We start from the raw sequence: 14,627 nt of genomic DNA on the forward strand, positions 1-14,627 counted from the left end.
TGCTCTGTCTCTCTTTGTCCCAAAAATAAATAAACGTTGAAAAAAAAATTAAAAAAAAAAATATTCACAGATTTTTAATAGGCAAAAGCTAGAAAAAACCCAAAATTCCATCAACCAGTTAACTGACAAAGAAATCGTGGTATATTCATACAGTGGAATGCTATTCAGGAATAACACTTAATACACCCATTGATACAACAACAAATAGAAATTTCAAGAACAGGGGCACCTGGGTGGCTCAGTGGGTTAAGGCGTCTCACTCTTGATTTCAGTTCAGGTCATGATCTCATGGTTTCGTGAGTTTGAGCCCCACCTTGGGCTTTGTGCTGACAGTGCAGAGCCTGCTTGGGATTCTCTCTCTCCCTCTCTCTGTGTCCCTCCCCCACTCATGCACTCACACTCTCAAAACAAATAAGTAAACATTAAAAAAAGATCTAAAATTTTTCAAAAACATATTGTGCAAGAAATACCAGGCATTAAAGTTTAGACACTGTAGGATTTCATTTATACAAACTTCTAGAGCAGACTATATGGTGACAGAAATTAGATCACTGGCTGGTTGTCCTTCGGAGGACTACAAAGGGACACAAAGGGAACTTTCCTAAGTGATAGAAATGTTCTCTTATATAGTGGTTACACAAATGTTTGTTTATATCAAAACATGAAATCTGACACTTAAAATTTGTGCATTTTATGGTCTGTAAGTTAGATCTCAAAGTTTATTTAAAGAAAAAAGGATTCTTCAGAAATGTCGTTAAATATACACTGCATCATTAAAAATGATGCTCAGATTTATTTCCTTCCTCTCAATACTTCTTTACTGCAGTAAATTTCAATGATACTCAGAAGTCCTACTTAGTCATTAAATATTATTAGTTAGGCAGTGCTCTTGGATAAAGGGAACTCAAGTAATTTATTTCCCTAAAATAAAAGCATTACACTACAAATCAGAATTGCTAAAAGAATGTTCCCAGAATATGCAGAGATTGCTGACCTTTTGTGTATTTATTTTTTCTATTTATATACTGTTCCAAAATCAGATCATGAATTGCCACTATCTACATGATGACTGAGAAAGAAAATGGAAATATCTCAGAAAAAGAACTACCTCATATGAGAAATTTTCTCAAGGGTTCCAATACTTGTTATTTTCATTTTCAACTAGCACATTATTCATTTATTCATTTACTCATTTATCCATTCAGGATAGGATTCCAGAAATACAAGTAGGTGGAGTTTTCCTTACCATTGTTGCTTTTAATAAAGCATAGGATTATCTTTCTGTAAAAGTTCAATACAAAACAGTCTCATAACACCATAAAGAATTCATGCATTTCTCCTCATAGTTTACTTAGGAACTCTACAATATCTGGTTCAAAGTCTAAAGGTCAGGGTTACCAATTGGTTGTCAGGTACAGAGTTCTTCTAGGAATTTGAATAATCATAAGGAAAGAAATGGTACTTAAATCTGAATATGTTTTGTTTAGTAAAAGTAAGGCAGTTACAGTTTTTTGAGCACATGCCATGTGCTCAGTACTACAGCAGGTATTTTAAAAAAATATGTATCATCCCATTTACTCCTTAAACCTATCCAGAGGTTTCATTTCCCCATTCTGTAGAAAAGGGATGTTCTAGAATATATAACTTGTCTACAGTCATATAGCTAGTAATTGATAGTGCTGGGATTAAAGTGCAACATATATGACTCCAACTGTGCTCCTTCCCCTACACTATACTGTCTTTGAATTATAAGCACTACTTTAGTGAGCAAATAAGAGGAAAAGAGTTAGGGTCAGTAAACTCAGGGCCATAAACAATTTAACACATAATACAGCCAGCCACATTCCACACAGCCTGACAAAATTCTTAGAGAATCTACATTTTACTGCCAAAAACCATAAAAAGAAAGATCTCCACACACCCAGAAACCGTATTAATTAAATTTCCAGCTTAGTCACTTTCATGGTTAAGAGTTTGGCATACTGAAACACCACAGTATGGTCTCTCTCTCCATTTGTACACTATTAATTAAATACAACCCACAAATGTATTATATACTGCAGGAACACTGGGGTCCAATTACGTAGACTCTTAATACTTGCCCTGCTACTTTCTTAAACAAGTTATCCTATGTTTGCACATCAATTTTATCCTCTATAAAAATGAGTCTGATAGTATCTTTGTGAAAATTAAATAATCTACTTCAAGGGCATAGAACAATGCCTAGCACAAAGTATATGCTCAAGTATTAATATTATTTTTATAACCTACTATGTGCCAAAAACTAGGAAACTCACATAAAATAGGAATATTCTGGACAACACATTTAAATATTTCATGATGCCCCTTGCCTAATGATTTTAATTGTATTCTTTTCCTATCAAATCTTTGTATTTATGGGCTGTGTGACTTTAGGCAGGTTACTTCATCTCTCTGATCCATTCTTCATCTATAATATTTCCTACCTCATAGAGTACTGAAGGCACTAAATGAGATAATATATGTAAAGCATTCAACAATGCCTGCCATTTAGCAATTGCTCAAAATGTTTGTTACCATTAAGATACAGACTCTGCTATCAAGCTGGTCATAATCCAATGTAATAAGTAGTTATGAAATAATTACAAAATCACCTTTGATTTTGCAAACATTGTCCAACCATCTGCCATTGTTTAAGATAGTCCTTCATTTGAACTGTTATGTAGTTATGTACTAGTGTTTGCAGTCAAATGCTCTACCACTGAGCTATACACCCCCTATGTACTAGTCTTTATAGCTTCAATTTCTCCTCCCTATACACAGCTACTAATGGGATTTGTTAAATTTAAATCTAGTCATTTCTTCTCTCCTGTTCAAATATTTTCGATGGCTCCCCATTACCACAGCATGAGGTTTAAACACTGAGAGAGAGATGTGCTGTCCAATAGGGTGGCCACTAGACAAATGCGATTACTTAAATTACATCTTAAGATCCACTCTCCGGTGGGGATGCTTTAGTAGGAAAGGGAATTAAAAGACCCATACAGGGGCATCTGGGTGGCTGAGTTCGTTAAGCATCCAACTTCGGCTCAGGTCATGATCTCACCATTATGAGTTCAAGCCCCACATAGGGCTCTCTGTTGTCAGCACAGAGCCCGCTTCAGATCCTCTGTACCCCTCTCCCTCTGCCTCTCCCCCACTTGCACTGTCTCTCAAAAATAAAATAAACATAAAAAATTAGGAAAAAAAAGGGAGACCCATACAATTTCACCTAGTTCTTAAGGGGTAAGTACAGGTAAGAATAAGGGAATACCTTACTTCCTTCATGCAAGGATATTTGGGTTGTAGTATTCTTTCAACTTTTAAAACTATAAACTTTTGCTCTTCCTGTAAGTGGCCCAAGGTGATCTCTGAAAATGGTTAGCTATTCACATGACCCGGAAAAGCCCACAAATTCATGCAAATCAAGAGGTTCAAATCTTCGTGTTCACTTCAAGAATACATGTGAAGCTGCCCAGGCCATCTAGGGTATGCATATCCAAAAAGCCACCAAGTATCTGAAAGCTGTCACTTTGCAGAAGCAATGGGTGCCATTCCAACGCTACAATGGTGGAGTTGGTAGATGTGCCCAGGCCAAACAGTGGGGCTGGACACAGAGTCGCTGGCCCAAAAAGAGTGCTGAATTTTTACTGCACATGCTTAAAAATGCAGAGAGTAATGCTGAACTTAAGGGTTTAAATGTAGATTCTCTGGTCATTGAGCACATCCAGGTGAACAAAGCCCCCAAAATGCGGCATAGAACTTACAGGGCTCATGGTCGGATTAACCCATACATAAGCTCTCCCTGCCACATTGAGACGATCCTTACTGAAAAAGAGCAGATTGTTCCTAAACCAGAAGAGGAAGTTGCACAGAAGAAAAATATATGGCAGAAGAAACTGAAGAAACAAAAACTTATGGCCAAGAGTAAATTATGCAACAAATAAATGCAAATAAAAGTAAAAACAGAACACTGGTTGTCTTTATTATTAAACATATTTCAAGTATCCTCACAAAATGGATCAAATAGGTTTTCTTCTGATTAGAATTAGATTATTCTGTTAGCACTGTGCCACTAATTTTGGTTCATAAACATGTTTTGAAAAAATAAATTTAATTTAATTTAATAAACTGATTAAAAATAAATTAAAAATAAATTAATTAATTAAATACATAAAAATAAATAAAACCATAAACTTTTAAATGCATATACATATTTCAGCCAATACTGTGAAGCTTCCAACTTGCATGAGTTGCATTGTAAAAGTTCACTTAAATCAGGTACATTTATAATATAGTTTCTTTTTTTTTTTTTTTTTTCAACGTTTATTTATTTTTGGGACAGAGAGAGACAGAGCATGAACGGGGGAGGGGCAGAGAGAGAGGGAGACACAGAATCGGAAACAGGCTCCAGGCTCTGAGCCATCAGCCCAGAGCCTGACGCGGGGCTCGAACTCCCGGACCGCGAGATCGTGACCTGGCTGAAGTCGGACGCTTAACCGACTGCGCCACCCCAGGCGCCCCTATAGTTTCTAACATCCTACCAAAAGAAGATAAATCCTGCCCCCCAAAAGAATCATTACTTTTATTTTTTTTAATGTTTATTCATTTTTGAGAGACAGAGAGAGACAGAGAGTGAGTGGGAGAGGGGAAGAGAGAGAGGGCAACACAGAATCTGAAGCAGGCTCCAGGCTCTGGGATGTCATCCCAGAGCCCGATGCAGGGTTTGAACTCACAGACAACAAGATCATGACCTGAACTGAAGTTGGACATTTAACCAACTGAGCCACCCAGGCGCCCTCCCCCAAAGAAACATTATTAATGGTAATTCATCTTTCAGGCCATCCGTCAAGTTTTTCTGACAGAACCTAGCTACCTCAAAATACATTTAATAAATACATACCAACTAATTAACAGTACTAGACTCTATGGCTATCACAAGTAAAACATAATCTTAAATCAATTATACCTCAAAAAAATACGTAATCTTATCCTCAAAGTGCTCATTGTTCCATAGAAAAGAGGCATAAACAAATAAATGCAAAATAGCACAAGAAGTGACGCAGTTATAAAAAGTACTGAAATAATAAAAAGGGAGTTATGGACCCTCAAAATTATAAGTAACTGAGTAGCAGAACCACTCAAAAGTTTTTCACAGATCATTATAAGCAGATATACTCAAGGAGGAGGGAATTCCAGACAGATAGAAAACATCAAGATATTATCAAAGATGTACAAGACCTAGTTCTGTTAAATAAATAAATAAAACTGGAGAAGTCAGAATTTCCTGAGCAAGTACTTAGGAACACTGTTCACTATGATGGCAAATACAATGTGAAGTTAGAAAAAAAGGAGAAAAGGGACACCTGGGTGGCGCAGTCGGTTGAGCGTCCGACTTCAGCCAGGTCACGATCTCGCGGTCCGTGAGTTCCAGCCCCGCGTCGGGCTCTGGGCTGATGGCTCAGAGCCTGGAGCCTGTTTCCGACTCTGTGTCTCCCTCTCTCTCTGCCCCTCCCCCGTTTATGCTCTGTCTCTCTCTGTCCCAAAAATAAATAAATGTTGAAAAAAAAATAAGAAAAAAAGGAGAAAAACAAAGATGGCTGTGCTTAATCAAGTTTGAGAAGCACTAGTTAAGCAAAATTAAACACGATTTTTAACAATATATTATCTTTAAGATGAAATATCCCTTGGGGCGCCTGGGTGGCTCAGTCGGTTGAGCATCCAACTTTGGCTCAGGTCACGATCTCATGGTTCGTGAGTTCGAGCCCCACGTCGGGCTGTGTGCTGACAGCTCAGGACCTGGAGCCTGCTTCAGATTCTGCATCTCCCTCACTCTCTGCTTCTCCCCTGTTCATATTCTGTCTCTCTCTCAAAAAATAAAGATTAAACAAAACTTTTTTTAAAAAGATGAAATATGCCTTGTGAATGGCATTGGAAGTGGTAGTTAAAATGTGAAATTTTTAAGAACTATATAACCATGAACCTTATATTCCTGACTCATTAGTTTTATCAAAGACACAACTTATTTGGTTGATCTTTTCCATTACATGTATTATTTCATTAATTTCTAAAAAAATTTTATTAAACAAAATTTCAAACATACTTAGAAGTAGAGAGAATTGTATGACTTAGTTTTAATTATCAAATCATGCATGAACAATGTTTCACCTATATCCCCATTCTCAACTAGATCATTTTGAAACAAACACAACATCATTTCATCTATATTTCAAAACACATTCCTAAAAGGAATTTTTAAAAAATATGAAATATTATCACATCTGAAAAAATCAGCAGCTCCTTTATATCAGTTACTGCTCAAGTTTTCCTGATTTGCTTACAAATATTCTTTTTTTAACAGTCTGATAAGATCAGGACCCAAATAAAGTCCACAAATTGCATTTGGTTGGTGTATTTTTAGCTCTATTTAAACCTATGGGTTTCCATTACATTTACTTTTTTTGGCCTAATTTATTGGTTGAAGACACTGGGTCATTTGTGAAATAGTATTTCTCACATTAGGACTTTGCTGACTGCTTATTCTTAGGTCATTTGACATGTTCCTCGGCCCTCTATATTTCCAATTCATTAGTAGATCTAGAAACTATCAAATTTAGGTTCTTTTTTTTTTGGCAAAAAATACTACATAGGTGTTGCTATGTATGTCCTGACATACAGAAGGTACATCTGATCATCATTTTCTAGATCTAGTATTTTATGAGTAATTTTTTTATAATAAACCTCCTAATTTCCTTGTATCACCATTACTACTAGAAAGATTTGCAAAAGAAACTGCTATTAACTTAATCTCATTTCCACGTTCCTAAGTAAGACTATATCCACTTACACATTATGTTTATGCCATTCATCCCAAGATGTTACATAATAAATAACGATTTATCAAAATTAAACGTACTCCTGGGCACCTGGATGGCTCAGTTGGTTAGGCATTTGACTCTTGATTTCAGCTCAGGTCGTGATCTCATGGTTCAAGGGTTCATGCTCCACATCGGGCTCCATGCTGACAGTGCAGAGTCTGCTTGGGATTCTCTCTCCCCCTCCCATGCTCACATGTGTGCTCTCTCTCTCAAAATAAATAAACTTAAAAAAATTTAAATACACCCCTTTTTATGTCAGCCTTCTTATATGCATATTATTTCTTGCAATATATAAAAAAATAAAAATAAATGAGAATTTTCACATTAAAAATAACATTACAATTTGCCTCACTCTACTTTGTTCGGGTTTATTCTTGTCTTCTTTAAATGGATGGCATATTAATAATAAATCTCTGCATTACAAATTAAATTTAGGAGCTTAAACAATATCTTATCAGTTTTTTGGATCAAGAATTCAAAAGCAGCTCAGATGGGTGGTTCCTGCTCAGAGTTTCTCATGAGCCTTCATCACAATGAAGATGTCAAATAGGGCTGCAGTCATAGCAAAGCTTGACTGGGCTGGAAGAACTACTTTCTTTAAAAACCGTTTCTTTAAATGTGATCTATTTTTGAGAGAGAGACACAGAGCGTGAGGTGAGGAGGAGCAGATAGAGGGACACAGAATCCGAAGCCAGCTCCAGGCTCTGAGCTGTCAGCAGAGCTGAACTCGAGGCTCAAACTCACGAACCACAAGATCATGACCTGAACCAAGTCAGACGCCTAACCAATTTAGACACCCAGGCTCCCCTGGAAGAACTACTTTCAACCTCGTTCATGTGGTGGCTGGCAAGGCTTCAGTACTTCACAAAATGGGCCTCTACATAGGACTGCTCATGACATAGCAGTTGGCATTCCCAAGTGAATGATCCAAGAAAACAAAGAGTAACTGAGATGGAAATAACAGTGTCTTTTCTAATATCAGAAATGACATACCATCACTTTTGCCAAATTCTATTGGTCACCAGAGAACCCTGGTACAACATAGGAGAGGACTCTAAGGTTGGCAACCTCAAACGTCTAAGTCATTAATTTTTAGCCTTTTTAAAAAACGTATTTATTTAAAGCCATAAATTTTCCTAAGTAATGTATAGCTGCTTCCTATCAGTTCTAAAATAGTTTTATCATTCAGGTCCCCCAAAATTCTAATTTTTATTTTTCTTTCATCAAAGGTTTATTTAAAAGGGTGTTTCATGGCCTCCAAATTTTCCTTTTTAATCTATTTTGTTATTGATTTCTTCCTTCTCATTGTTAAATATACTCTATTATTTTGATCATTTGAAATTTGTTAAAATTTGCTCTAAGGTCTCCTGTAACATTTCTGTAAGTGTTTTGTGTGCTTGAAAGGAATGTATATTGGGTATGGTGTTCTACATAAATCCCTTGTATCAAATTTGTCAATCCTATTGTTTAAATCTTGTATCTTTATGGATATTTTGTCTATTCAATCTATCAGTTACTGAAGTTTTAAAAAAAAAACTACTAAATCAAGTCAAATAGAAAAAAAACCCATATGTTCATTTGGGTTCAGAATTTGGTAATGTTCAGAATTACCCATGTAATTCTGTCAATGCTTGTTTTATTTTGAGACTATTTATAGGGTATACACAAATTTAAAATTGTTATATTTTCCTGGTTAATTGAACAGTTTTGTTTTGCTGAACATGGCTTTATTTCACTTTCCTCTTTGAAAAAATTTCATTGATTGGAAATAACAGACTGATAAGTTTTTTCTTTAATGATGTCGACCTTTTCCTCTTCCACCATTATTACTGAAAAATCAGCTATTAATCTGTCATCCCTTTGAAGAGAATTTTTCTCTGGCAGTTTTTAAGATTTTTCCCTTTCTCTGGTTTTCTGCAAAACCATTACGGTTTCACTATGCTGTATCTTGGAATGGAGTTATTTTTACTTATGCTGTTTGAAATTCAGTGGATATTCATTAATCCTGGAATGTTCTCACCTGTAATCTCTTCAAATACTACATTTGTCTCATTCTTCATCTCCTCTCCTTTACAGAGTCCAATTATATATATTATATATATAATATAATATATATAATATATATTAATATATATATTGTTTATTTAGTTTTGAGAGAGAAAGACAAGAGTGCAAGCCAGGGAGGGGCAAAGAGAGAGGGAGACACAGAATCTGAAGCTGGCTCCAGGCTCTGAGCTGACAGCACAGAGCCTGACATGGGACTCAAACTCAGGAACCCCAAGATCATGACCTGAGCAGAAGTCAGATACTTAACTGACTGAGCCAGCCAGGTGTCCCCTAGGTTATATTCAAAAAGTATTTAGGATCCCCCTTCCAATTCTCTAATTCTCTTCAGTTGTCTAAACTCATATTAACCACATTCACTGGTTTTTAATTATTGGGTTTCCCCTCCAATTTCTAGACAGTCTATTCTTTTTTTTAAAACTCTTTGTAAAAGTTCACATTTTATATCACATTTGATTCTAAAATTCTTTTACGTTTTGGTATCTTTGAAATCTAAATACATCTTACAATTGCTGAGAGACTGCTGTTAAGACATTTGTCAATGCCTGTGCAAAACTAGTAACAGGTGTTTCGTATCGATAACCTTTTACTAGATTTGTGTACATAGTACTACATGTTGAGTTTAACTGCTATTCAAAATGTTAAAAAAATTATACTATGATTAGGCAATAAAATGAAGTTACTGTGTATGCAAAAAAGGCATGAAAACAGAGCAGCAGGGTATAATTTGACATTAATGATACAACTATTCATTACTGTAGAAATAATCACAATTTTATGTTTTATGGCAAGGCAACCGCTAAGTGCTTTACAAAGTTGATAATGGGAGATACACTCAAACAGAGGAAACAGAAATACGTGCCAAAGAATTAGCTACCACATGCCAATTAATGCAAATGAAGACAGGAGTATCTGCCAAATCCCTTGGAAAAGATGAAAGAAATTTCAAGGCAATGAGAGCCTGGTATGGTTGATTCATATATCATGAATTAAAGTATTAAGCTGCAATTTGAAAAAATATTTGGTATCTGCACTCAAAGTTTCTTCTTCCAAAGGGACTGCACTTGCTTTTACCAAGCACCAGACTAGTCTGCATGACTTGAGGCTTTTTGAACTAGAACAAAGGATACATCTGATTTGCAAATCCATAAAAGCATCAACTTGTGGGAACATCATCTCAGGGACTTTTCACCTTTTGACTCTGCTTAACACAAAGACATTTTTCCCTGGAGTCCCCAAAGTGAAGGTGGAAGAGTGAGGTGGGTTGGCTTTCAGTTGATTTTTACCCCAAGGGTGTACAACTTTGAGAGTCATAAGGGAAAATCTTAGACTTCTCACTCTGATTAGCCCCTTGGCTTTGCTTTCTTCCATCCACAAGACCATGAAAACAAAGGCTCAAGTTCACCAGGAAAAGTGGCTTCCATTCTCCATGTATCTAAGTTCCTGCTTTCACTAAGATTTAGCTTCATAATGCCTTACAGGCTTGCAAGCTTTTCAATGCCATTAAGATGCTTCTTAAATTTTATTCAGAATTGTAAATGACTTTCAGAAAAAGGGTTGGTCCAACAACCTGGCTTAATTTACTACCAAAAGGATTGTCTTTACTAGGTCACTTTTCCTTTGTATAATGTATATGTGCTTGGAACATGTTCTGTGACTATTACACTACTATCTATTCTTTAAAATCTTGACAAAATCCTATCTCTCTAAGCAATTTTCCCTAAGGTCTCACATCAAGGCCTACAATGTAAGTGGAAAACTGACTTTAGTTGGAAAAGCAGGCCCACAGATGAAGTCAGTCAATTAAACAGATAAAAGATACAGAATTTTGAAGAGAGGCAAGTCTGTCATATATTGAAAGATTTGGAAGTCATTTTAACATAAAATAAGAAGCAATATTCAAATAGAGGTCTACATAAAAAGTAGGCTTAGAAATACACCAATCCCTAGAGAGAACGGTTTCAAATTTTACTTTAGGTATTTCTTTAAAAAACAAAAAAACAAAACAAACAACAACAACAACAACAACAAAAAACCTAGTCATTCACATAACTAATGGAGTTCCAGGTTTGATCAACATAATATAGAAAATGCACAGTTAAAATTAGCAAGACTTGAAAAAGCCAACGTCTGGAATGTTGAAATGTTAAGTAGAACATGATTTGTTGCATTAATTTTGTGTTCATCTTGAAGTTTCACACATGGTAGATAAAGAAATTTCTGGTTCAGGTGTTTTTGGGAAATCAGTCAAGTGATTGAATGTCGACAGCCAGGAAGGTTGTGCATACACAGGAATACAAAAGAACTCTCTGTAGTTTCCTGTTTAATTTTGCTATAAATCTAAAACTGCTCCAAAAGTTTATTAATTAAACAAAAATTTTTAAGAGGAAAATATACCCTTAAAGGGATAAAATTACAGTAAATAACATGTGCATACAGCAGGTACCCAGTAACTAGTTGATTTGGACTAAACTGAATTCTTTTTTTTTTTTTTAAGATTTTTTTAATTAACTCAGTTTTTTACATAAGCTCACACCCAACATGGGGCTCAAACTCACAACTCTGAGAGTCGTATGCTCTTCTGACTGAACCAGCCACGTGACCCTGACTACAGTAAATTCTTTAAAAAAGAAGAGCCTACCATTATGTATGTATTAACTAACTATAACATTGATACTTTTTAAGTGGAGCTTAAAAGTTTAAAATAATGTTGAAGTTTCATGTCAGGTTGAAGTTTTTCAAACTTATTATCTTAATATTATTTGTAGTAAATATATTTTAACACAGACTTTTCAATCACATCCATAAAATACTTTAACTGAAAATCTCTGAATGAAATTTTTACTTGCTATATGTTTGTATTTTCCATAACTTGTATCTTAAATTAAAAAAACAATTTAATCCCAGCATAAAACATTACTACTTTTCATAATAAATTAGAAATTCATATTCTTTATCCCTAAAATGAGGTTCAACTAAGAAAACTAAAATTTTAAAACTGTACTTAAATATATTTTGACAAAAATCCTAAGTCAAAATTATTCAATAAATGTATAATTCACCTCATAATGATATCATAAATTAAAATAGAAATGATCTCTCCTACTACTTAAATGTTTAATGTTTAATGTCAGGAAAGATTATATGTAGTTAAATGTATAATACAAAACTACTTTTAATACTTTTTTTTTTGAGAGAGAGAGAAAGAGTGCATGTAAGAGAGAGAATAAGCAGGGGAGAAGGGCAGAGAGAATCTTAGGGAGGCTCCATGCCCAGCATGGAGCCTGATGTGGGGCTCAATCTCATGACTGACATCATGACCTGAGCCAAATCAAGAGTTGGACACAACCAACTGAGCCACCCAAGTGTCCCAAAACTACATTTTTTTTTTACAGAAGAAACTGTTGTGAAATGCCTGAATGACTTTTGTGACAAATAAATGCATGGATCAGTTAATCCTCTGGTTCACTGTGAGTACGAGCTTGAATCTAAACATAAAAGAAAATGTTGATACTCCTTATAGGTAATAACAAGTTATTTTCAATATTTTAGAAGACAATATAGTCCAGGGGCACCTGGGTTAGGTGTCCAACTCTTGATTTCAGCTCAGGTCATGATCCATGGTTCGAACTAAGCCCATGTTGGGGTCTATGCTGATGGCACAGAGCCTGCTTGGGATTCTCTCTCTCTACCCTTTGCCCACGCTCTCTCTCTCTCAAAACAAATAAACATTAAAGGACAGTATAGTCCATATACATATATGTAAAAGCAGAGCTTCCCCAATAAAAGAGAAGTGGCATATTATAAAGTGAATTCCATTCTTTGTAGTAAAAGATGAGGAAAAGATGAGGAAATCAGTGTTGCTAATTATTGTCTGAATTCTGACATCATCAAAGGAATTATGGCAGATTTCAATCATTTTACATAGTAACCCACATCTTAAAAATTTTGAACGACCAGAATAAAATTGTCAGAAAAAAATTCTATTTTCACAAAATATATCAAAAGTTTTTGTGAAAGCCTCTGAGTATAAACAGAAAAGTAGATAGGCCAAACACTTAAATTCATAAACTACAAGGCACTAAACTTTGACCTATAAGCATTGTATTTTACGTATTTTAAAATGAAGGACTACTGAGAATTAAATGCAGCAGCACCTGCTTCCAAATGATTCATAATGATTCTAATGAAGGAGAATTTTTAAATGGCAACTCCTACCTACCAATGATTAAAGCAAGTTATGATCTTTTCACACTAAGTCTTATTATTTTTCTGGAACTCAGGAATAGTCTGATCATCCACATCTTAACATGTACACACACACACAAAAGTACTTTTATAATATATTGTAATTGAGCAAATCTGCAATAGAAATGTCAAAAGTATACCTAAAAATGAATAAAGTAAAACATCATTTATCTACCATAAATGTCATCTATGAGTAAAAGAGGTTATACATACACATCTCAGTCCCAAAGTCTGAAGCTAACCAAATAGAAAATCCCAGCCTTTTCCCCACTACAGTGAGGGAGGAGACAAGTATGTCTTTTATTTCAAATACTACAGAACATCATGTTGGAATTATTGGACAACATAGACGAGAGAAAACAAGTGAAGGCAGAAGAATTAGAAAGTGGACTCCCCATTTTCTATAAGGGATTTCCTATATGCAAGAAGCCAGATGAGGGAGTTGTTCAGTCACAAGAAACTACAGTCTCCAATGCCCTTTGATGTACCAAAAGAATGATAGAAAAGGTATAGCACGAAGATCAATAGAGAACAGGAGCCTGTGCAGCCACTCCCAAGAAACAACCAGAATCAAATCATGAAACATTCCTTCTTTGAAGGTAAAAGGACCAGGCAACATTTGCCCAGGTTTCAGAACTGCTATGGATCAAAGCCTCCTATATGCCTCCCATTCTTTCTTTTTCAAGAGTCTTTATTGTGGCATTCCCATATCAGTTTCACCACTCTATATTCGATTTATGGGTGGTACATATCAATAGCATCTTCTGAGGTCACAGGTTTCAGTATCAATAAAAACCAGAATTGAGCCAGATCTTGGATTTCAACTGATACCATGATTGGATGAGACTTTTGAAGTTCTTAAACTGGGCATGAAGTAGATTTTGTATATAGAAGAGAGATGAATAATTGAAACCAAAAAATCAGACTTTGATAAACTAGATTCTTAGTTCCAAATTTCACTCCCTTGTAGTAAATTTGCCATGTAATTTTGCAATAGGGAAAGGAAGATGGAAAAAAGGCAAAGTAGCAGCATTATGTCAGATAGTGATCAAGGCTTATGTTTCTGAAACAGGTCCAAGAACTCTGGGAGTTATAAGAAATAGTTCTGGGTCCGTAAGTTTCATATAAAAATTTGTTAAGTTTGTGTTCTCATTTCTATTAATTTTCAAGTTAATTTAAACATATTAAAGTTGACTACCTTGTAACTAGTACTCAATTTCAGTGGTCACATTCACATTGCTACTAAATGATCATCAGTGACTACTCAATTTGTAGAGCTGTATTTTTCATATTACAGATGACATCTTGGCAATCTGAAAATTTTCAGATGTTCTAAAATCATGCCACGCAAAGTGTGGTACAGAGACCAATAAAAGTCCTTGGCTAGGGAAGAAAGTCAAAAGTAAACATTCTCAAACT

At 35.2% G+C, this 14,627-nt stretch overlaps 1 protein-coding gene and 1 pseudogene across 3 annotated transcripts in view; one reads left to right on the forward strand and one right to left on the reverse strand.

Moving 5' to 3' along the window:
- NBEAL1 (neurobeachin like 1) overlaps nucleotides 1-14,627 on the reverse strand; it is a 167,636-nt gene that overhangs the window by 145,747 nt on the left and 7,262 nt on the right. The window lies entirely within an intron of this gene.
- LOC125172708 (60S ribosomal protein L17-like) lies at nucleotides 3,396-6,404 on the forward strand (annotated as a pseudogene).

This window comes from Prionailurus viverrinus, chromosome C1, assembly GCF_022837055.1.
Source record: "Prionailurus viverrinus isolate Anna chromosome C1, UM_Priviv_1.0, whole genome shotgun sequence".
In the NCBI taxonomy this organism is placed as follows: domain Eukaryota; kingdom Metazoa; phylum Chordata; class Mammalia; order Carnivora; family Felidae; genus Prionailurus; species Prionailurus viverrinus.